Source organism: Dendrobates tinctorius, unplaced genomic scaffold, assembly GCF_039654945.1.
Source record: "Dendrobates tinctorius isolate UK_male_01 unplaced genomic scaffold, ASM3965494v1 ptg000028l, whole genome shotgun sequence".
Lineage (NCBI taxonomy): Eukaryota > Metazoa > Chordata > Amphibia > Anura > Dendrobatidae > Dendrobates > Dendrobates tinctorius.
Genome location: NW_027361696.1, coordinates 46187285 through 46213360, shown reverse-complemented (window position 1 = coordinate 46213360; position 26076 = coordinate 46187285). Strand labels below are relative to the sequence as shown.

Sequence of the window (26076 nt, the reverse complement as noted above, 5' to 3'; positions counted from 1 at the left end):
ATATGGACATCCTGGGAGCGTCGCAGCTGGTAAAGGCCTGGCACGAGGAGCAGAGAGGGCAGCACATGGGCGACAGCGAAACTGCCCGGTGCCACCTATGGTGTACAGGAACCATTAGATCTATGGATCTACCCACCAGCTCTCCTCCCAGCCACACAAGATGGAAAAACAGAGCAAGAAAAGAAACAAAATGAAACAATGTGTCTCGCAAATAAAACATGTACAGGTACAATCTTATTACAGCGGCACGTCTATTAAAGAATATTTACATTATAGGTTTATATATGTTTATATATTATATATATTACAGTCATGTTGGCACCCCTGAAATTGTTCCAGAAAATTATTGCAATTACACATGTTGTTATAGCACGATTACATCATCAGCCATCGCGATGACATCACGCCAGCATGTACGCGCTGGCCACAAGTAGGAGTGGTGCCTCGAGGTCCGGAGCAGAGCGTCGGGGTAAGGGGAGCAAGGTGAGGAGGTGTCTTTTTTTTTAAATACGTGTGTGGGATGTGTGCTTAGCTGTGGGGGCTCGTATTTTATATAGGGGGCTATGTGGGGGCTCATATGGTATAGAGGGGGCTATGTGGGAACTCATACTGTATATAGTTGGATATGTGGGGGGCTCACGCTGCATGTAAGTGTGTATGTGGGGGTCTCATACTGTATATAGGTGCCATGTAAGGCTCATATAGTATATAGAAGGCTATGTGAGGGCTCGTACAGTATATAGGGAGCTATGTGGGGGCTCATACTGTATATAGGGGGCTTTGACGGGGCTCGTATGGTATGTAGGAGACTATGTGGGAGCTTGTATTGTAAATAGGGAGCTATGATGATGCTTGTGCTGTATATAGGGGCTATATGGGGGCTTATATGGTCTATAGGGGCTATGTGGGGTCTCATACTGTATATTGGTGTATGTGTGGAATTCAGACTGTTATAAGCGTATACGTGGGGGCTCATACTGTATATAGGGCTATGTGAGGGCTCATACTGTATATAGGAGGTTATGCAAGGGCTCATACAATATATAGGGAGCTATGTGGGGGCTCATGCTGTATATTGGGGGCAATGACTGGGCTCATCCTGTATAGAAGGATTTATATGAGGGCTGATACTGTATATTGGAGGCCATGGTATATATGGAGCTATGTGGGGGCTCATACTGTATATAGGGAGCATTGTGAGGGCTCACACTGCATATAGGGGCTATATGAGGGCTTATGTTATATATAGAAGGGTTTTGTGTGTACTCATGCTATAATTAAGGAGCTATGTGGAGACTCATACTGTATATAGGGGGCTGTGTGTGGGCTCATATTGATGTAAGGAGCTACAGTATGTGGGGGAGCTCATACTCTATATAGGCAGCTGTGTGGGGGCTCATACTGTACATAGAGGGATATCATCATACTTAATTCTGCTCAATAATAAGTGATACAATTAATATAAAAAAAATTATAATTAATATGTTAATATTAATTATGAGCAGAATGATTACAGCCTATTGGTTCGGCTTCCATAACAGTAACGGTCTCTCCAATTTCCCACCCCTGCGCTCTAAAGTATAACTCTATGTTATGCATAATGCTGTACAAAAGGAAAAAATTTGTGCGGTTGCTATCTTTGTCGTTTCCCATCTACAGATGTGTGCCAAGGCACCTGTGTGTTAATCACATGACTTATCACATGATCTATTAAAGGGAATCATGTGACATGTCACATGACACATCAGGTACCTGGGAAGGGCCACGCCATCTAAACTGCCCGGGGCTCTGGCTACTCTTAAAGGGGATCTGTCACCCTTTTTATCCCCTATTGGCTGCCGGCATAGACATCGGGGGCTTATCTACAGCATTCTGTAATGCTGTAGATAAGCCCCCGATGTAACCTGAAAGAGAAGAAAAACACGTTAGATTATACTCACCGAGGTGGGCGGTCCGATCTGATGGGTGTTGCGGTCCGGTCCGGCACCTCCCCGTCCTGAAATGGCTCCAGCGCAGGCTCATTGCTCTGCCTTTTTGAGGGCAGAGCAGAATTCAGCAGTGCTCAGGCGCCAGACCTCTCCCGACGCCTGCGCACTGCAGGACTCTGCTCTGCCCTCAACAGGGCATAGCAGTGCGCCTGTGCCGGAGCCATTACAGGATGGGAGAAGAGGACGTCATCGCATGAAGAAGGGAGGCGCTGGACGGGACGGCGACACCCATCGGACCGGACCGCCCACCTCGGTATAATCTAACGTGTTTTTCTTCTCTTTCAGGTTACATCGGAGGCTTATCTACAGCATTACAGAATGCTGTAGATAAGCCCGCGATGTCTATGCCAGCAGCTGTAAAGCCAAAAAAAGGGAGACAGATTCCCTTTAATCCTCCCCTGGATTTAGATCTGGACTTATTGCTGCCACTTCAGATCTCTCCAGCACTTTATTTTCATCCATTTCTGGGGGCTTCTTGAAGTATGTTTGGGGTCATTGTCCTGCTGGAAGACTCATGACCTAGGACACAAACCCAGCTTTCTGATCTGGGCACTAGATTGCCACCCAAAATCCTTTGGTAATCTTCAGATTTCATAATGTCTTCCACACGGTCAAGATTTCAAAAACTGACCGTCACATCCAAGCATAAGCATAGTGTGAACAGGTGCTTAACCTAGAGTCACCAACTCATATACAGTCAGACAAAAAAGGAAGCACACTGTAGCACCATAACATGCAAACATGAAAAATGAATTGCATTACTGCGTTAGAAGTATGAAAAATTTAGAAAGTTTAGCGCATAAAATGGACAATTTTATGTGTACCTGGAAGCCACGGTAAGGCATTTCTCGTTTTCCAGGACCCTATCTTCACCTGTTAGCCTCAGGCGTTTTTAATTAAAGCAGGGCCACTACCCCTCCACAGAGATATAGACTGCAGTCTAAACCGAGGATTTGTATAGGTTCCCATTCAGATGACGACTTTAGTCTAAGTGAGGATTGGCATTAGATAGGGTCCTGGAAAATGAGAAATGCCTTACTGTGGCTTCCAGGTACACATAAAATTGGCCATTTTATGCGCTAAACTTTCTCAATTTTTCATTCTTCTAATGCAGTAATGCAATTCATTTTTCATATTTCATGTTTGCATGTTATGGCGCTACAGTGTGCTTCCTTTTTTTTGTAATTCCACACGGTTAAGGCACCCAGCGCCAGAGGCAGCAAAACAACCCCAAAACATCTTTGAACCTCCTCCATATTTGACTGTAGGTACTGTGTTATTTTCTTTGTAAGCCTAATTCCATTTTCAGTACACAGTAGAATGATGTGTTTTACCAAAAAGCTCTATCTTGGTCTCATCTGTCCACAAAATGCATTCCCATAAGGATTTTGGCTTACTCACGTACATTTTGGCAAACTGTAGTGTAGTTTTTTAATGTCTCTGTCACCAGTGGGGTGTTCCTGGGTCTCCTCCCATAGCATTTCATTCACATGTGCATCGATAGTTCACGCTGACACTGATGCACAGTGAACCTGCAGGACAGCTGAAATTTCTTTTGACCTTGATTGGGGCTTATCTGCCATCCGGACTATCTTGCGTTGAAACTTTTCATCAATTTTTCTTTGCCGTCCATATCCAGTGAGATTATCTACAGTTCCATGAGTTGTAAACTTCCTGATTATGTTGCGTACTGTGAATAAAGGAACATCAAGATCTCTGGAGATGGAATTGTAACCTTGAGATTGTGTTTATGGTTCAACAATTTTGGTTCTCAAGTCCTCAGACAGTTCTCTTCTCATGTTTCTGTTCTCCATGCTTAGCGTGGCACACACACAATGCAAAGATTGAGTCAATGTCTCCCCTTTTTATCTGGTTTAAAGTGTGATTTTCATATTTCCTACACCTATTACTTGTTTCAAATGACAATCATTTTCTGTAAGAAATACTTCATTTTTAGGAACAATTTCAAGGATGCCAACACTTTCGGCCATGACTGTATATATTTATTTTAGTATTTTTAGATAGTTTTTTTTATATACATATATATATATATTTTATGTTTTATATATATATATATATATATATATATATATATATATATATATATATATATTCTTTTATATATATATATATATTGTTTTTTTTATTATTATTAATAATTTATTTATTTTACAAACTTTTGGTCACTTTCGTTATAATTGTGACTTTTAAAAAGTGAAATCCAGCTACTCGCTGTACTCTCACCGCAGCGTTACGTTTTGCCAGAGCAGCACAAAGCTGTGTGACTCACAGACTGTTACACAACTGCAGCACATCCTGTTCACCATCATGTGCTTGGGTTCGGAGACGTTACTGGCCAGAGGCGAAGAGAGAGTGCTGAGATCATGAGACCAAGATGAAAACAAACACATCATCGTAGAGGAGAAGTCTGAGGAATGTACACAACGCCAGATTCCTGCAGGGATGACTGGACCTGCGGCTGGCGGGAAATCATTAAACTGGTTTTAAGGCAGGTAGTAAAATGTACACAGAGGTGCGGCACTATATACACAACTCAATATGTGAAGAGGCAAAACGAGAAGCTCACGGGCCCCAATGCAAAATCTACAACAAGGTCCTCAAAGGTATATAAGCCAAAAGAACCTTTTGGACCCCCCGTGGCTCCAGAGTCCATGTACGAATGCAGCCCCTCCACACACTTTAATTATGACACCTTAGGGTATGTGCACACGCTGCGGATTCTGCTGCGGATCCGCAGCGGATTTGGCCCTGCGGATCCGCAGCAGTTCCGCAGACATTATAAAGTACAATGCAAAGCAATGGGATTTCAAAACCGCAGTGCAGATGCTGCGGATTTTTCCGCGCATTTTTACAGCGGTTTTAAATCCGCAGCATGTCAATTTTTTCTGTTCCATTGTCCAGGTGTCAAACCGCAGGGGAAAACCGCTGGCAAATCCTCAGATAAACCGCAGGTCACTTTACCAGCGGTTTTACCCGCAAATCCACGTGGAAAAATCCGCAGCTGAATCCGCACTGTGTGCACTCACCCTTATTGGAAAGGAAAGAAGCTTTCAGAATAAAGCGAAACCTCAAAAAAAAAAATCTACATGGACAAAGAAAATTCCCCTGAGCCTCCCAGAGACCAGAGATTCTGAAAGCGTACTTGTTCTCTGGCATCCAATAATAATATAAGAAGAAGGTGAACAGGTCTGTGGCTACAAATTTGTACCAACACACTCCAGGCATCGATAACCATTAGGCCACCTGCACACATTGAGTATTTGGTGAGTTTTTTACCCCAGTATTTGTAAGGCAAAACCAGGAGTGGGTGAAAAATGCAGAAGTGGTGGAAATGTTTCTATTATGCTTTTCCTCTGACCGCTCCACTCCTGGTTTTGGCTTAAAAATACTGGGGTAAAAAAACTCATCAAATAATACTCATTGTATGCACATGGCCTTAGGGTTTAATTCACGTGAATTTTTTTTCTTTGTCCATTTGATGTCTGGAGTAATTCATACATCTATACAATTGTGTTAATGTAGGCTTATATCTCCTGGATGTCAAAGTATAACAGTTGGCAGAAGTATATGTTAGACCAGGGGTACAGCTATAGTCAGTTGCAGAGGTAACAGATGCACCCAAGCTTCAGTTTTAGAGGGAATCAAAGGCCCATCTACTACATTAGTAAATGTTGGCATTATGAACGGCATAGGCTGGGGGCCCCATTGACGATTTTGCAATGGGGCCTTGCAGCTTTAAGTTAGAAGTGTACTAGATGTAAAGAGCAAAGGCATTTCTTGAAGTAGATGCTGTTAGTCTCACCAGGTGAGGTGAATCCTCCAAGCCCATGGTCCAAGTGAGCTCACGGGCGTCGGTGCAGCAGATAAGTGGGATACGCAGGATACGGAGAGCTGAGGTACTGGAAACCACAGAGAGACAGGAGATGTCCAGAGAACCACAGGCAGGCAACCATAATACTGAAAACTGCAGGGAGGCAAGAGATGTACAGGAGACCGCAGACATGTAATTGGAATGTTGGAAACTGCAGGCAGGCTGGAGATGTACAGGAGACTGCAGATAGGCAATCGGAATGCTGGAAACCAAAAGGAGGCAAGAGATGTACAGGAGACCACAGACAGGCAATCATAATTCTGGAAACCGCAGGCATGCCAGAGACATACTGGAGACCCCAGACAGGCAACCGAAATGCTGGAAACTGCAGGCAGGTGAGAGATGTACAGGAGACCGCAGACAGGCAATCGGAATGCTGGAAACCGCAGGCAGGCAGAAGTAGGGCCAGGACAAAGTATTTTGGTGCCACAGGCAGAAGAAGTCAGTGGTGCCCCTCCCCACACTACATCGATGAACTCTCAGCCCCCAAAGGAATGGGTCAGAGATTGAGATAACAGTACCCCTAAGGGTACCATCACATTTAGCAATGCACCAACGATCCCGACAATGATACAACCCTGTCAGGATCGCTGGTGCATCACTAAATGGTCGCTAGTGAGCTGCCAAACAGGCAGATCTCACCAGTGATGCAGCGATGCAGCAGCAGTCATTACCTGTCAGATGCGGCATTGAAGACGTCTTCTGCCCACGTCCACGCGTTGCTCGTCGGTGCCAGCAGGAAGCGGCCGATGAGAAACAGTCCAGGACGTTCTCACGTGATCAGCGATAACCAGCAGGGTAGCCGGTCAGAGGTAAGTATCACACATAGCGATATCGCTAGCAATATCGCTGCTGCGTCACAAAATCGGTGACGCTTAAGCAATATTGCTAGCGATCTCGCTAAGTGTGACAGGGCCTTAACACATTCCCAATCCGATGAGTCAGATAAAAAGCTCTGATGCCCACTTTCACTAAAATTGTTACCTTTTTCACCAAAAAATACCAGCAAAAGTAAAAAAAAAAGTGGTGTACTTTAGTGGTGAGGCGCCACATGGAATACAATTTCACATTTAGCTATAGAATCATTCATTGTTTGTGGACCATTTATACATCACCAAGGATAAATAGTGATATTCATCCCTGACCTCTTATATTTTATATATAAGACAAAAGGACAGTCTTCGAATCTCATATAACCTAACTGTAATGGGGGCTCTTTGGTTTAATTTAAGGTGTACAGCATTTGGCAGTTACCCTAGTGAAAACTAAACTGTACCTGTTATAGATAAGGAAGACATATGAGGGGTTTTGCATCCATCAGGTGACAAATGCAGTTTGCAACAAAACTGATGGTGCTTCTGGTGTCAAATTCCTATAGTGATGGTGATTCTGGTGCTGTTTTCATGTACTTACTACTGATGGCTCTGGTGATGTATTCATTTAGTGATGAAGGTTGTGGTGCTGTATTCATCAGCAGAATGATCATCAGTACATGAGTACAAAACCAGAATCATCATTAGAACATAAATAGAACAAGAGAGCCATCAATAGTACATAGATATGGCACTAAACCCATCATCAGTAAATAAATAGAACCACCATCAGTACATGAATACATCACCAGAACCACCATCAGTATATTATTAAGTCACCAGAACCATAATCAGTACATGAATATGAGTTAATAAATACACCAGTACATGAATACATCAACAGAACTACCATAAGCACATGGCTACATTACCATATTTAGTACAGAAATCAATTGTAACATCACATCAGCATGTGTATTTGTATCGCATAAGCCTACAACTCCCAGTGAGGTACCATATATACTCGCGTATAAGCTGAGATTTTCAGCCCATTTCTTTTGACTGAAAGTCCCCCTCTCAGCTTATACGCGAGTCATATACATCAGGGGGTCGGCGGGGGAAGGGGAGCGGGGGTGTCAGATCATACTGACCCCCCTGGCATGTCTCTGCAGCCCCCCTGCTTGTCACACGGACTCAGAGGCCTGCCTTCAGCAGTCACGTAGTACCGCTCATTAAAGACATGAATATGCGCATATTCATGTCTTTAATGAGCGGTATCACGTGACCGCTGAAGGCAGGTGCTGGAGACCATGGGAGAACGGGGCTGCAGCGACCGTGCCAGGGGGGTGAGTATATGCGATATTCACCTGTCCCCATTCCCACGCTGCTCGCCGCTGTCTGCCACATCCTCTGTCAGTGATGTTCACTGACCGACGGCGTGGCAGACAGCGGCAAGCAGCGTGGGAAAGGGGGCAGGTGAATATCGCCAGTGCCAGGGTCCTGAGCCAGCAGCGACACCAGCACCTGGCCCCCAGCGATGGAGAGGTGAGTATGTCATTTTTTTTTATTTGCAGCAGCGGCATATGGGGATTATTCTATAGAGCATCTTATGGGGGCAGCATATGGGGGCATATTCTATGGGGCATATTCTATGGAGCATCTTATGGGGTCATATTCTATGGGGCATCTTATGGGGGCATAATCTATGGAGCATTTTATGGGGCATATTTTATGGAGCATCTTATGAGGCATCTTATGGGGGCCTATTCTATGGAGCATCTTATGGGGGCATATTTTATGGGGCATCTTATGGGGGCCTATTCTATGGAGCATCTTATGGGGGGCATAGTCTATGGGGCATCTTATGGGGGCCTATTCTATGGAGCAACTTATGGGGGCATATTTTATGGGGCCTATTCTATAGAGCATCTTATGTGGGCCTATTCTATGGAGCATCTTATGGGGGAATATTCTATTGAGCATCTTATGGGGGCATATTTTATGGAGCATGTTATGGGGGCATAATCTATGGAGCATCTTATGGGGGCATATTCTATGGAGCATCTTATGGGGGCATAATCTATGGAGCATCTTATGGGGGCATATTCTATGGAGCATCTTATAGGGCCATAACCTTTATGAAGCAGCATATGGGGCATATTATTCTGTGGAGCATCTTATGGAGCCATTATTAACCTTTATGGAGCATTATAAGGGGTGTACTTTGTATAGAGCATCTTACAGGGCCATCATGAACTGTATGGAGCATTATATGGGGCTCCTGATTCAATATGGATATTCAAAAACATTTAACCTACTGATGTCTCAATTAATTTTACTTTTACTGGTATCTATTTTTATTTTTGAAATTTACCAGTAGCTGCTGCATTTTCCACCCTAGGCTTATACGCGAGTCAATAATTTTTCCCAGTTTTTTGTGGCAAAATTAGGGGGGTCGGTTTATACATGGGTCGGCTTATACACAAGTATATATGGTAATAATGGTAAGGAGATGCTGAGAGTTGTTATCCCATCCTCAGCTAAATGCACGGGGCTCATATAGCTTGTACAGGTAGCTAAACCGCTATACCGGGGGTCCAATAAGAAAACTGTAGGTTGAATCTGTATTTATTGAATGCGATGGTATATAGATGCACGGTGAAACTACAAATAAGACATACAATACAATGAATCAGTATGGGTACATAAAAATACATATATACATTATACAGATTACCTGAGCTAATAGCTAACCAGGGGAGAGCTAACTAAGTGGGGTGATCTAGGACAGGAATTAGATGAAGGAAGAGTGACTACGTACTGACAATGCTGACACAAGGGGAGGTGTTATGATTGGGTCACCGAGGAGGAAAGCAAGACCAAGCTAAGCCACAGAAAACCAGAGAGGTTGGTAACTAAGCGGATTGCAGACCCTTGATCCTATCCACACAACTAGCAGTAGCCGAGGAACGCACCTACGATGATCCTAGACGCGTCGACACAGCCGGATAATTAAATAAGCCTAAAGCAAGAAAGGGGAAATCTAAACTGCCCCAGAGCAGACCCCAAAGGAATAGATAGCCCCCAAACATATATTGTCAGTGAGACAAAATGAAAACACAAACGCAGGTAGGAAAATAGACTGAGCAAACGATGGGGCCCACTCTAGCTAGACAGGACAGGAAAGGAATGACTCTGTCTGCAGTCACGCAAAAAGCCCTGCAAAAAATTGCCCAACACATCTGATAGAAAAAATACTGAAGTCACTAGACTTCGCCCACTATATCAGCACTCTGGTATATTCTGAAAGCAGAGCAAAAAGAGGCCAATCTAATAATGGACAAAAACAAACTGGCACAAACAGTAACATAAGGATGGAAATTCAGCACAGCCCCAGCCGGGGCTGGCTGACCACACAAAACTGAAATAGACAAAACCAAATCAAATGTGAACAATAGTAAAAGAACACTTGAGCATGCAGGGACAGAGCTGGAAACTAAGACCTCAGGAGGCAGGAAAAAATCAGCAGGGATAGAGGGAGTCAGCTGTCTTAAATCCAGTCAGAAAGTCCAGATCTCCAGTCATCCTCCTCATTATCAGGTGGCAGGCCTCTGTTAATTAGATCAGCTCAATTACCTCCAGTAACCACCAGAGGGAGCCCGAGAAGAGAACTCGCGACCCCTCTATCAATATAACCAGCTCCACTACCTTCCCTAGTAGCCAGAGCTAGGCCAGAAAGTGAATTCACAACAGGGAGGAAGAGAAATGAGATGTCCACATGAAGCAGGCTTGGCAGAAAATGGCAGACTGGATAGAGAAAGGGGGCTGTATTAGACTATGATGCCTTGTAACTTACCTGGTATACATTGGTAATTGGAGGGAATGAATCAGGAAGTACAATGCATAACATCATGCAGTTATATCTTTTGGCCACTGGATGGAGCTGGAAACAATAAACATTAACTAAGGAAAAACTGAACATCCTGTATATACAGCAATATGGTATGTTATCAAAACAGGTAATTAAGAGTCATTACTTATGTCGGAGACAGAACAGTTGTTACCAGTCATCATCAGACTGCAGGCCATAAAGTCATCACAGAACTGATGAGATGAAGTCAGTATCAACTGCCTTAACTAAAGTCACTAACGACTTACTAACCGCCAAGAGCAAGCAACACTACTCTGTCCTCCTTCTCCTGGACCTGTCCTCTGCCTTCGACACCGCAGACCATTCCCTCCTGCTACAGACTCTCTCATCTCTTGGCATCACAGACTTGGCCCTATCCTGGATCTCATCATACCTAACAGACCGAACATTTAGTGTCTCCCTCTCACACACCTCCTCCTCACCTCACCCCCTGTCTGTTGGTGTTCCTCAAGGCTCTGTCCTAGGACCCCTACTATTCTCCATCTACACCTTTGGCTTGGGACAGCTCATAGAATCCTACGGTTTGCAGTATCACCTCTATGCCGATGACACGCAGATCTACCTATCTGGACCCAACCTCACCTCCTTACTGACTGAAATCCCACAATGTCTGTCTGCTATCTCAGCCTTCTTCTCTGCTCGCATTCTCAAACTGAACATGGACAAAACAGAATTCATCATCTTTCACCCATCTCACTCTACCCCTCCACCAGACCTATCCATCAATGTCAATGGCTGCTTTCTTTCCCCAGTCCCGCACGCTCAGTGCCTTGGGGTGATCCTTGACTCTGCGCTCTCTTTCAAACCACATATCCAAGCCCTCGCCTTCTGCCGCCTCAAACTCAAAAATATTTCCCGGATCAGCTAATTCCCCAACCATGAAACCACAAAAGCACTCGTGCATGCTCTTATCATCTCCTGCCTCGACTATTGCAACCTCCTACTCTCTGGCCTCCCCTCTAGCACTCTGGCTCCGCTCCAGTCCATCCTACACTCTGCTGCCCGACTAATCCACCTGTCTCCCCGCTATTCCCCAGCCTCCCCCCTATGCCAGGCACTTCACTGGCTTCCTATTGCCCAGAGGCTCCAATTCAAAACCCTAACCATGACATACAAAGCCATCCACAACCTGTCTTCTCCATACATCTGTGACATGGTCTCTAGGTACCTACCCACACGCAACCTTCGATCATCTCAAGATCTCCTTCTCTACTCCCCCCTTATCTCTTCTTCTCAGAACCGCATACAAGACTTCTCCCATGCTTCCCCCATACTCTGGAACTCTCTGCCACAACACATCAGACTCTCACCATCAACGGAAACCTTCAAGAAGAACCTGAAGACCCACCTGTTCCGACAAGCCTACAGCCTGCTATGATCCTCGGTCTACTAAACCACCACACGACCTGCTCTACCTTCTCCTACTGTATCCTCACCCCTCCCTGTAGACTGTGAGCCCTCGCGGGCAGGGTCCCCTCTCCTTATGTACTGGTGTGTCCCTTGTCTTACACATGTTTATTATACTTGTCTATATTTCCCCTTTTCACATGTAAAGCGCCATGGAATAAATGGCGCTATATAAATGCATAATAATAATAACAAGTGAACATTTACATCCAGGTACCTTATAGGTGACATCTCCTCTGATTGGAGTAGTTCTTTCTTTCATCTCCATCTTGTCCGGACGCCATGATGACTTTTTACATTCACATGTCATTTTTGAAGACTCCCCTTTTCTCCGGACTTCTGCAGCACATCTCAACACGGTGCCCTTAAGAGTAAGTGTTATTCAAATGCCCTCTGCATAAAAATATCTTTTCCTACTATGCCCTAAAAAAGCCTCATATGGTATATGGCCTCCACAGTGTTCGCCTTAATGAGCTACATCCACCACACTGTCTGCCATTATCAGCTATTGCTGCAACACCATCTGCTCTTATTAACAAGAGTCTATACTATGGCTCTCCTCTGTCCACTTTTTTTCCATTACACTCTCTATATTTCCACATTGTCCCCCCGGGATGCTAACCGCTCTCCATGTTGTGCCCCCTTTAATGCTGCACCCTCTCCTTATCAATTATGTGCCTCCTCTTCACGGTATGCCATCATACTGCCCACCTCGCTGCCTTCTCCAAACTGTATCCCTTCCCGCACACTGTACTCCTACATAGTATGATGGTGATCATAGCCACCCATACAGTATGATATTCACAACAGCCCCCAATATACACTATGATGTCCATGACAGCCCCCATGCAGTAAGATGTCCACCACTTCCCCATTATAGAGTGTAGTCACTACCACAGCCCCCATATATAGTGTGTAAACCCCACAACACCCCATACAGTATTATTTGCTCTCAGTCACTGATGTAGTGTAATGATGCCCACAGCCCCTTATTCACGGTTTAATTCCCCCAACAGCACCCCACACAGTACAATATACATCACAGCCACCAATACACAGTATGATGGTCACCACAGCACATATACAGAATAATGCTCCCACTGCACCCTATGCAGATTTGTCACAACAGCACCAAATACAGTATCATCCCACAGACCCCATTATGCCCATTACAGCCCCCTATACAGTATGGTCATCATAGCCTACAGTATTATGTCCCCCCAGCCACCTATACAGTATGATGCTCCAACATAGTATGACCTCCCCACAGTCCCTATACAGAATTATGTCCCTTACAGCAAGCCCCAGTATAATGTTCCTCACTTCCACCCTCCAATGTGAAAGTCCCCCACAGCCATCCTCCGATATAACGTTCCCCATAGCCAACATTCTAATGTCCCTCACAGCAAGCCCCCAGATTAATAGCTCTCAAAATTCACCTTCAGTATAACATCCCCTACAGCCAGCAGCCTCCAGTAATATGTCTCCTACAGCCAGCAGCCTCAACTATTGTCCCCCATCTCCACCAGCTCCAGTTTAGCAATGTCAGGTGTTTGTTTAAGTGCGTCCCCTTCTGGTAGGGAGGAGATAGCACCCTAGGTGGGTGCCTACCCTGCTACCCCTCATCCCAAATCTGGGTGGAAGACATCCAGAAGACTGCAGGCAAGCTTAATGCTGGAAACCGCAGGCAGGTGAAAGACATCCAGGAAACTGCAGGCACGCTAGATGCTGGAAACTACAGGCAGGCGGAAGATGTCTAGGAGATCGCAGGCAGGTGGGATGCTGGAAAATGCACACAGGTGGAAGATGTCCAGGAGACCACAAGCAAGCACGTGGGATTCTGGAAACCGTAGACAGGCAGAAGACATCCAGAAGACTGCAGCCAGCAGCTGAGCTGTCAAGGTGTATAGTGCAAACCAGAATCCAGCAATACTGAAGTCTTAATACTAAGATCAAGGTGTGTGTCTTGGTGAGCTTTATGTAGGCCTGGGTGGATGCTCACATGAGATCACGCTAGGCCATCTGTACAGCCCAATGTGGAACACAAGACCAGGGTGAGGGAAGCAAAGCAAATATCCATGAAAGGTGTGTAAACAAGGCTAAAAACATAGTTACTATCATTTATAATGTACGTACAGGTTTAGCCCCCAAACCCATCCTGAAATGCCCATTATTTGAGTTTGTACATGTCCCATCCCCTCCTCTCTTTTGGCCTGAATCTTCCAGGACTGTTACATTAAAAAAATAAAATAAAATTATAATTATACTGAAGGTACAAGTAAAAAAAAATCTCCACTCCCTGCTCTACACACACACACCAGATGACTGCCAATCCACACCGCACCTGTACATGGGACGGAAATCTTCTCTGAGCCTTGATCAGTCATGTGAGACTGTATCGTATTTAGCTAGATGCAGCGTGTAAGTTTCCCATGCATCGCTATCATCTACTACACTGGAGATATCTTGTTGGAAACAAATATAATCTGACCTTCAGACCTGGGAAGAACCAGCATGGATCAAATCTTCTGAGTTAACAGTGGGTCACGTTTCTATGTTGTTTGCTTTAGGTCTGCAGAAATGGAGCAGGTTTTTTTGGGGGGAATTATTCCGTATGTAAAAAAAGGTCACCGAGGTCGGAAATTATACGACTGTTGCTATGATGGCAGCGGAAATAACTAAATATTAAGGTGTATTTTTAAGAATATTGAGCACCAAAGGGGAACTTTTTTCGCTTCTAAAGCCCCCAGTGCTCACTGGATAAAGTCAATTTTGGTAGGACCATTTTATAAGTTTGGGGGTCTATGGATTCTACCCCAACAGACGATTTCTCGGGAGAAAAGAATTGGGCTTTTGGAATCAACCAGCAATTATTTGTTTTCTTGGGAGATAAGTTGCTGATAAAGGTGTCTAAGGGTACCGTTACACTTAGCGATGCACCAGCGATCCCGACAACGATATGGATCGCTGGTGCATCGCTAAGTGGTCGCTAGTGAGCTGCCACACAGGCAGATCTCACCAGCGACATAGCAGGGTTGGGGGTCGCTACTTACCTGTCAGACGCGGCGATCATGACATCCTCCCGCCCGCGTCCACGCGTCGCTCGTCGGCGCCGCAGGAAGCGCCCGACGAGAAATGGTCCAGGACATTCTCGCGCGACCAGCTATGAGCAGCGGGGGAGCAGGTCGGAGGTAAGTATCAGACATAGCGATATCTCTAGCAATATCTCTGCTATGTCACAAAATTGGTGACGTTACAGCGATATTGCAAGAGATATCGCTATGTGTAACGGGGGCTTATCATCGGCTTTTTCTCCTCCAGCCAGTGAAAAAAAATTATTGGCAGAGCGGGAATGGACGGGGAGATTCAGGAGATGTCGCCGCCATCATCTCATGTATATGACCATCTAAAGCATCCACTAACATCAATGAGGTCCACTAAACTGAGCATAGGTCACCATTGTTTTGTGCATGCAGCACTTATGCAAACCTATGTGTCTACAAGATTCAGATGACAATCAATCCAGGTGTTTTAAGGCACTTTCACACTTAGCGATGTACCAGCGATCCCGACCAGCGATATGACGCGTTCAGGATCGCTGGTACATCACTAAGTGGTCGCTAGTGAGCTGCCACACAGGCAGATCTCACCAGCAACATCGCTGGGGATGGGGGTCGCTACTTACCTGTCAGACGCGGCGATCCTGACGTCCTCCCGCCCGGCTCCACGCTCGTCGCTCGTTTCTCCACAGGAAGCTGACGACGAGAAACAGTCCAGGACGTTCTTGCGCGATCAGCGATAACCTGCGGGGGAGTGGGTCGTAGGTAAGTATCAGACACAGCGATGTCGCTTAGTGTGGCAGTACCTTTACTCCACTCTACTTGCAAAAGACCGTAAGAAAGCAAAAGATTGGAAGGAGTCACTTTCGATTGTACTAAGTCTTGTGCTGTGGTTTGATACTATGGAGTCATATTGGTCTTTATATATATATATATATATATATATATAATGTATGACACACAAATAAGACCCAGTAACTCCAAGAAAATGTCCCTATTTTGGTGTACTGATTTCTGTCTATGCTCTTTGAGGGAAGACGACAAGGATTCTGATCGCATCCTCCACCAATTGTAGGGTTTCACCTCTCTGGTGGCTGCTTGGATACAAACCACCACAAAGTTTTAATATCAAAGACACAAAGTTTATTGTCGATAATCACTTTACAGCTTTTCTCCAGCACAAATTAATAACAAGCAGTGCTTCTTTCAGGCACAATGACACAAACACACTACTAATCTACACCGTTAAACTTGACAGTTTTTTCAAAATATATTTTTAATCTTACATTTTTCTGGACAATAAAAGTATAAGTGGATGTAAGGGTTAAGTTTGTAGACCAAGTCCTAGGCGCACGCACGTGTATGACGGGATAGATTAGTTATCCACTGTCCTTAGGCATAATATCTTCGCCACGTGTACGCGGCATGGATAGCACAGATCTCACCTCCTTCATTTATTGATGTGACCATGAAGATCTATCGTGCCAGGATAATTGTGAGCAGCCAACATCACAGTATCATCAACTCAAGATTAGGGAAAAACATGCATAAAATGACTGCAATTATTAACAAAGAATGGGGTACAGTGAAGGGGCTTTGGGGTTTAAAAAGAAGCAATGTTGAGGGACTATTTAACAGGGAAAATATGTTTCCCCTAGCTGCAAATATCCTTTCAAAAGTTGCAAGTTCCTATAAAATGGAATTATGCAGGCTAAGTCACATTTTGAGTCATGTCAATCCCATATTGGATATTATAGTGTGGTGTTACAATGTATATATGTTTTTTGGTGGCTATTCAGTGACTTTTGAAGGGGCTGACTTCTGGAAGTGTAGTCCATGCGTGGTTACAGCCACATTGATTGTGTGGGGAGCCGGCCACATAGAGGGTGAAATCAGCCAGGATTGAGGCCACCACAGAGCAAGTCGATCTGCAGTGAGGCAGAGGGGGAGTGCTTTAGTCTGTAGAGGAAGTAAATTGGAGCTTGGTATTAGCGATGTGTATCTGATTAGGAAGGTGATCTTCTAAGAGCAAGCATTTGCTGAAGAACTTATTATTTGTTCAAAATCTACCAAAGCTGTAGGAAAAGTTGGGTTTGAGCGGTAAGCCAATGCCTTAGGTGGTGTACGCAGACCTGGGAAATCATGTTGGGACTGTGCTTTGTTATTTGATTACTTCCCCAAAAAAATTGGCAAAGTTTGGACCATCATGAGCTGAAAAAAATCTAGTTTTAAATCCCTGCTCCAGAAAGTGGGAATATGTAACCAGTTTGTGGGTATTGCCACCAGGAATTAAGCATCCCTAGACTGTCAATGTTGGTAACAATACTCAGGAGGTGTTCCAGCAACTTCGACCAAAGGATGGTTAAAATCAAAAGACTTTATTCCAAAAAAATGATTAAAAACAGAATAGAAGCATAAAAAACATATGGTTCACCATTGTGACAGACGCTTACGCATTTCGGACTGGAGGGTCCTTACTCCAGTCCGAAACGTGTAAGCGTCTGTCACAATGGTGAACCATATGTTTTTTTATGCTTCTATTCTGTTTTTAATCATTTTTTTTGGATTAAAGTCTTTTGATTTTAACCATCCTTTGGTCGAAGTTGCTGTAACACCTCCTGAGTATTGTGCCTACAAGATTTTCCGGAATCCAAGTTCCCTGCACCGCCCAGGATTGATTGCATTCCTCCAGACTCCGCATTTGCTACGGTTTGGTGAGCTGACAAAATTTTTTCCTTGTCAATGTTGGTAAGTATGAGGCAGGCTGTAGTTTAATGTGTTATCCAGCTTCAGAGTACAAGTCTGCAGTCATTTTGTGAATCCACTACACACTGGCGGTCATATGTATGCAATTTGCTGGTCACATTCCAACTAGTCGTATCCGACCTCACTCAGTTAACTTGTATTGAGAGCAGTCTGCCTTTGACAGCATATATGCAAATCCCATCCTTGCAGCTACACACCCACCAGTTCCTTGCGCTTGAGAATCCTGATACTGCGCAATGTGAGTCTTCACAAGTGACTGCAGACATGTACCCAAAGGCCAGACATCCCCTTTAAATCATGGTGAGGTGGCTGTCTGCGGGCTACGAGGGAAGGTAAAGGCATGAAGTGAAGTCTGGTAGCACAGTCCTGGACATACAGGGTGTCATTTGCTATAGTGAGAGTCCTTTATAAAAGCAGATGTTTGTCTTAGTTGTACCATAGAGAGATTGCCTACTTTAAAAGGGGCTACTAAGTTTTTATTTTACATCACCCCTTTGTGAGTAGGTTGTGGGATGCAGTGACGGCAAGGAGACAGAGTAAGGGTTAATGCTTTTAATTAGCAAAGGTATACTCTGCGAAGGGCGTTTTAAAGGTTAATTGGGAGGAACAGGCAGTTCGGAGGAGCAGGATATACTGATTTAAAGGAACCATGAACATGGCAAAAGTATAGTTCAGTAAGGTGTGACTTATTCCGTAAGGTGATCCTCAGTCAATGGGGACCACACGGCAAGTGATGGCACTAGTAAGTGAGGTCCTGTAGATGACAATGTTTCAGACTGCAGTAGTTAGTCTCTGATAACTTGCTCGGAGTCCTCAGTCCATATGCTGATGTGGCTTGTTCCCCCTTTCTGTCACAGCATCATCTGAGCCCAATGTCGATTGGTAAACATACACCGGGGGGGGGGGGGGGGTTGGGGGTCAGGAAACAGTTCACAGTCACTCACCGGGTCTCTATTAGGGGGCATGCACTCAACACTAACTGGCCCAGAGCGTTTGGCAATTTGTCCTGCGGTGACCAACTGGCACACGTCACGTCTATGCTTAGTCTCTGCAGATGCCAGCGGGGACACTCGGGCGAGGGGCCTGCACTGCTACAGCACCCAAGGTATGGAGCGCCTGCTTCTCTCTGCTGCACACTGTCTGCTCCCACCAAGTCTGACAGCTTCCACGCATGCTGTGCCCCGAGCAGCTTAGCCACACCCCCTGCTTCCCAAGGCGAAGGTTGGTACGGTCCTCTAAGTTTTCCCCTAGACAGAGGAGCCAGCCCAACAGTTCTGGACCCAGCACAGGTATCCACAGTCCAGTCCTTACCCCATTGCAGGCCCTTTCACTACAGGCTGGAATGTCAGCAGGGTTGGCTAATAAATGAAAGCCAGGCCTCCCTCTCCAGCATCAGAGCAAAATCAGTAGAGGACACTAGCACCAAAGGAGGATGTGAAAATGGGAGGGCCAGGACCATAGCTGTAACCTGTATTCCGGTGGCAGCTGCGTCCAGCCCTTCCCATACGTGAAACAATACTATACTCCTCTGCATATCCAGAGTCATCTTCACCCAGGCACTCCCCAGGCCACAATAGTCCCTCTTCTAGGCAACCCCCATCAATGGAGACACAGTCTGACACAACTTTAACACTTTCTTTACTTAGGATTTCACATGTTACATTATAACACTTGCTTCCTGATCTTTCCCTTGCTTGTTGTCACTTCTGTGCAGTACACGCCCGGACTAGACTGATTCCCAGTTCCTTCCAGGTCTGACCTCACTATGACATTTTCCTTCAGCCCGTTTCACCCCAGACTTTAATTCATCACTATGCTTGGTGACCCCCTGGTGAAGCATCTGGCCCAATCTCAAAGTTCCAACTCCTTTTACCTCCTTAGTCCAGCCAACTTCTGCCCTAAAAGCATTGGCCCAGGCAGTAAGACACCACATCTTCCTTTTCCTGTTCTGACCCACTGCAGTGGCCGTAGATAAAAACCTTAACGTTATGTGACTGCCAAGCTGTCCAGGCCTATAGCCCACGTGGCCTCATCTCACTAAACTGCTCATCACTAACTTTAACTCTCAGCAGCACCTCCTATAGTTAACCCTCTATGAACCTCCTATCAGATCCCACTACTATACCCCATCTAGTGGCCCACAACATAATTACAACTACCCAGTCTATAGGGGAACTATGTACTAAGAGTGCCCTCCTAATGTCTGAAGGATGCACTAACTTTCCCTGACTGTACATACAGTGTATATGCAACATCACCCACGAACACAAGACAATATATACAGTTTATATAGTGTTAAAACATTCAAGTGGCAATACTATAACAATGAGCGGTAAAACAATAAATGTAGCAGTACCACAGGCAGTAATCAAAACACATCTGGAATACCATTAAGAACTGGAAGACAAATCAGAAGAGAGGCATATCTTACCCCTGATACAACTGCGCCACGTAAATTCTCTAGAATACAGTAATGCTGTGGGCAAGTGCAGTAGAAAATAGTGCCTGCATTTTTGCCCCTAGAAAGTAATAATGCCCTCTGTGTGCCCCTTTGACAGTCACAATAATCTGAGTTCTCACCTTACATTTAATGTCCTGAGTCTCCCCCTGTACACAGTATGATCCCCCCCTCTAACTCTGACTGCCACAGCCCCACTTTGTATGATTTTTCTTTAGTAGTGCACTTGCTTTTGGGGCCCATATATTATGTCCATAAAGACAAATTTTAAAATATTACATACTTTTTCCTCAGCGAGACCATTAGCAGGTCCCAGGACAACAAATGCAGTGATGTCATCGCACTGGGGCTCATTTACTCTCCATGTCATGGCACAATGACTCGTCGCTCCGCAGAACTAAAACAACCTACAGCATGGAGAGTGGCAGTCAGGGGCATGCATAGAAGTCATTGGGGGCACAGAAAAGTTCCAATTGGACACTCCGGTCCTTAAGGGTGTGCGGATCCGCAGCAGTTTCTGCTGTGTTGTACAGTACCTTTATTTTCTATGGAAAATAAAAACTGCAGTACACATGCTGCAGATTGTTCCACATGGATTTTCTGCGGTTTTAAATCCACAGCACGTCACTTTGTGCGGAATCCACAGCAGTTTGACACCTGCTCCATTGTACATGTGTCAAACCACAGGCCTTTTGACCTGCAGATTTAGGCAAGTCCGCACAGAACAATCTGCAGAGAGTGTGCACTAGGGTGACCGGGAAAAAAAAAAAAAAAAAAAAAAAAAAAAAAACACCAAATGCATACAAAACGCTTGGTGCCTTTTGTATGCGTGCGCAGCGCAAAAAACGCTAGTGTAAAAGTAGCCTCAGCTGTGGCTGCCTGACCGGCAGGGGAGGGACTGAACCCTAGTAGTAACATGGACTTCCTGGTGAGGTAGAGGTAGAGTTTAATGAAACCAGTTAGCATATAAAAAAAAAATAGATAGATAGAGATAGATATATATATATATATATATATATATATATATATATATATATCTCTCTATCTATCTATCAAAGTGTATGTTGACAGTGAGGACATAAGATGGCCACCACCATAAAAGTTTTATATGTAGACTTTAGTTTCAACATTACAATTTATTTATTTTTTGGGTGGGACTATGAAGGAAGAAAGAGCCAAAAACAAGAAAATGGACCATTTAAAAGATTTATTTCTGCAGTACAGGATAGGTTACACTGCTGATTGGTGATCACTTATGACCAGTAACATCAGTTATACACAGGTTCTGATGCCAACAAGGACTGAACAAAGGAAGTGTTATAAATGCCAACCGAGTCCTCCAATGGAAGTGTGGCACCAGACTTTTCCATAAAGAGTAGTCATGAAATCTAAGATAGTTGTTTGCATAGTGAAGAGCCATCAGAAATGTGATCAGAACAATTTACTCACTTTCCTGGAAAAAAAAAAAAAAAAAAAAAAAAAAAAATAATAATATACACTGATCATACGGCATCTTCTCCAGTTAGATGTTTGGAAATCAAGAAGATTCCCATTTCTGAAGAAGCCAACTAGCAAGACTCCCATCACTCAATGGGTCAAACTGATAGTTAAAGTCCATGAATGGAGATGCCCATCAATTATCAAGTTATCTTAAGACACCATTCTAGTTACTTCCAATATTGGGAATAAAAAGGCTCTTCGACCATACTGAGGTTATCCTGTGGTGTAACAAGTCACTTGTAACGCTAGACACTCCATAGCCATTAGCCAAGTCAAAGTAGGAGTGCATAGGCTCATGCATTTGTGCCCTCATTGCTTACATTCAATTAAAAACTAAAGTTTGGTTTTTAGTGAAGAAAATTTTCACCCTTCTAATGTGCCAAATCTAAGGCATGTTACAGGGTAAGCCAGGGGTGCACAACTCCAGTCCTCAAGGGCCAACCAACCATGCATGTTTCCATGATTTCCTTAGCATTGTAGAAGATGTTAAAACCACTACCAGTGAAGGCAGTTAAATTACTACCTGGTTAATACTAAAGAAATCCTGAAGACATGCATTGTTGGTGGCCCTTGAGGACTGGAGTTGTGCACCCCTGGTCTAGTCCCCATGCAGTTTACAAAACAGATGTTAGAACTCATGTGCCGATCTGAGGTCAGCTCAGAAGACCTCAGGACCACGTTTCATGAGCAATATGGAAGCTGTAGTATGACCGCATGAGATGTGGAGTTACACAAATAGTTGAAGTGGGACCATGTGAATGTCAACATCTGTGAGACCACAAGTGTTACCAATCCCCCCACCTGCATGCATAAAAGGCCAAACATATCCCAGTTTGTTGCATGCAGAACCTGCTCTTTGAAGTCATGCCTCAAGCTCAGAACTTCACATATTAAATTTATTACCATGGATGGCTTAGTTATAGGGTATGTTATAAGCATGTCCAGATCTCAAGGCCTAAAGTATAAGGTAGTCTAAGAATAATAAAAATTAATAAAAGTGCTAAAAAACTGAAAACCAGCTTTAAAAATAGTCTACTCTTGAAGAGGCCAGGATCTATGTTTGGATTGATCCATAATTATATTGCAGAAGGATGAGGCTCAAGTTAAAGAGTTAAGTTTGGCTTGTTCCCAAGCATTTACTAGTGTCAATACCTGAAGTTCCACAAACCATGGCTTGATTCTTTGTTGAGCTTCAGGTACTTTGGACCCATTATACCAGCTTATAACGTGAAGTGCAACTTGCCTCAAAAACTGAAGCCTCTCAGGCCAAAGAACTTTAAAACTGGTGAGGTCAAGAGAAGCACTCCTGTTGTAACTCTCACATCTGCCATGTCAAGTGCTACATTATAAAATAGAAATATCTGCCAAGTCCTTCTCAAGCCTAATCAAATTAAGAGCATTAAAAGCAGCTAAAGGCTGGAATGTGAATACACAGATTCCCATTTCCTACTGACAAGGCTCGATATTCTCTGTCTCTTGGGCAAATTCCTCCACATCTGAACCAGTTTGACCTTCCTTGTTTTCAGAGTCCATCAGCTCAGCCACTGGAGTCCCAGATGAAGAAGAGATTTCAATAGCTTCATCCACCACAAGTTCATCTTCCCTAGTGGTGGCTTTTTCTCCAGAGCTCTCATCATCAGATGAGTTTTCAGAAGTGGTCCCAGATAGAGTACCCTCAGAGGAATAGTCTGAAGTCTCCTTTTCTGGGTCTTCAAGAATTGGCTCTGTTATTGTAGCCTGTTCAAATGTGGCAATAGTGAAATATTCTGCATCTTCTTCAAACCTATGAAAGAAGAATTTCAAAAATAAGCCTAAGAAATATAAAGTCTGAAAGTGGTACACAAATCTAGTGCCACCACACATTTTATAGGGTTGCATGACTCAGATAAAGGGCATTTGTCAGCACAAAATGATCATTCATGCCAAACACTTGGAGCACCATTTGTGGTCACACTGATGATCCATTTGATTTCATCCCCATCTCTGCCTTACTCACTCCTTAAGTCCAGTGCTGTCATTTAAGGACTCTTAGGGTTGGCATAAATGAGAGAACAAAATGGTTCAATGTACCAACCCAGATTTAACACGCAAAGGTTACACCTAGCACCAGAGTTTGGTTTGAGTGGTTTAAGGGAAAAAAAAAAAACAAAAGTTGGTTCTCAGAGGGAATATCATAGCTACAGAGCTTCAACTGCAGCTTGCTAGCCATGAGGGAAGGTAGAATGTGATATCCCCATTCTCCATGATGAGGGTCCAGGTGGTAATGCAATGCTAAACAGAACCTTTCTGCCCCTAAACCCTTGTTTGAAGGTCAGTGGCCAGGATGGCAACTCAAACATTGAGGGCTCTAGTGAATTTCTCCCTCATAGCATGGCCAAGATGCTGAGGAAACAGATGACAGGGGAAATCAAGTGTCCAGCTACTCTTAACCTTGGTGATGGTTCTGTAAAACCATCGGGTGTCATAAGTTAATGGCAATGACTCCTCACCTTGTCTGGCACAAGAGTGGTGAAGTTGAATGACATCCAGAGTGACTACCATGTTGGGAGTGTGTAGGATGAGTATATAGTTTTGCCTGGGCACGCATGCATGCGACACCCATCTTTGTGGTGACCTACTCTGCACACATCACCCCATGCTGATCTCTTTGAAGATGAGATCTTGAACAGGTCAACTCACCTGCCACAAACATCAAATGGATCAATCCAGATGGTCAACTCCTTCGGGAGAGGAAGCTTTGAGTATTCAATACCACATCTATTACTGGCCTCCAGCAAGGACTCATCTATGTACTGCCAGGAATTGATGCGAATACACCTGAGGAGACATTAACTAGCGTTGATTATCTGACCAGTCACATCCATTTCTCATAGTTCATAAGAAGTACTGTAAGACCAGGATTTAGGGCAAGAGTCTACATGAGGCCCTACACAAGTCAACCGCTCCTTACAGTGTTCATTCTAATACACCATTTCCCCTGCAGGGAAATATGCTTCAGATGGTTGGAGGCCTCAACAGGTGGAAACTTTATCATCCTATTCAGCAAGGTTTGCTCAAAGGAGAAACCCTTTAAGGCCTGGACACCTTTGAGGGCACACAACACAGTGTATTAAAGAGAAAATAGTGAGCTGTCTGAGAAGGTCATACCTGTAGGCTTGCCCCTTGACCGGCTTGTCTGGGTACCAGTGCCCTTGGTATTTCTTGCACAGTAAGTCCACAAGGTTCTGGCCTAGGTTTTCCAGCTGATCTAGGTGCAGTGTCTTCTTCAGGCTGAGGACCTTCACAAGGAAGCTAACAGCAGCCTCAACCTCTTGGCGCATGTTCAGATGTGGGTGGGAGTCTGGACAAAGCCAGTTACAGACTAAAACCAACAGAATTGATCACAACTGGTTATTAAAGGAAAAAAAAGAGACACCCCTAACCTCTGTCAATTAGTTATCTGAACCTAAAAGAAGCAAGACAGCACCATAAGCTTCATGAAGAGCAATTCAGACCCACAGCCCCAGACAAATGCAGAATGCCAGATTTACATTGAGGGTGAGCAGACAACATCTTTAAATGGCCAACAACTCATTCCAGAGGACAATAAAAAGTGAAGAGTCCAGTGCAGTAGCAGACATCAATAGAAATTTCTGATCATACAAACAAAGCCACCCCAGATCCATGGAACAGAAATAAATCCCCTTTTAAAGCAATAGTGTCATAGCATACTAAACAAGCTCACTGACTAATCCTCAGTTGGCTCATGCTGCCAGCAATAAGACAATATAGAAGGCAGACACTTAAGGAGTGTTAACAAAGCACAAAATATGGTTGCAGACCTCCAGTTCATAATTCTATAGCACTTATCCTCACCAATCTCAGCACAGCCACCAGGATCTCACTATACTGCCACATTGCCTGATGGGATCTTATAGGAGGCGAGCTAACGGCCGATTACAAATTAATTGGTCTCAGAACACCTGAGAACGGTTGAGCTCAGCTCCCATTGGCCTTTTATGCCTGCCATATAATATACTGCGCTCTGGTATATGATGCCGCTCGCACACTATTATTACACTTGTGTCATTACTGATCATTGCAAAAATGAATATAAAGGAGATTCCACAGGTCGCCACCTAGTGGTTATCTTTATCATGCCTCTATTAACCCCTTCAGTACTAGGACATTTTGCATTTGATTTTTTTTCCCTTATGTTTTTTTTGTTTTTTCTAGGTGATACCAGGCTGGGTAATCAAAAAAGAACAAAATTGGACGGTGACA

At 44.3% G+C, this 26076-nt stretch overlaps 1 long non-coding RNA gene and 1 pseudogene across 1 annotated transcript; one reads left to right on the top strand and one right to left on the bottom strand.

The window, feature by feature from the left end:
* The first annotated feature begins 27 nt into the window (after positions 1-27).
* LOC141085345 (uncharacterized) lies at positions 28-26076 on the top strand. Its single transcript, XR_012231282.1, has 3 exons — positions 28-226; positions 371-483; positions 26029-26076. It is a non-coding gene; the product is annotated as an uncharacterized lncRNA (long non-coding RNA).
* On the bottom strand, positions 21506-25380 carry LOC141085341 (maternal B9.15 protein-like; annotated as a pseudogene).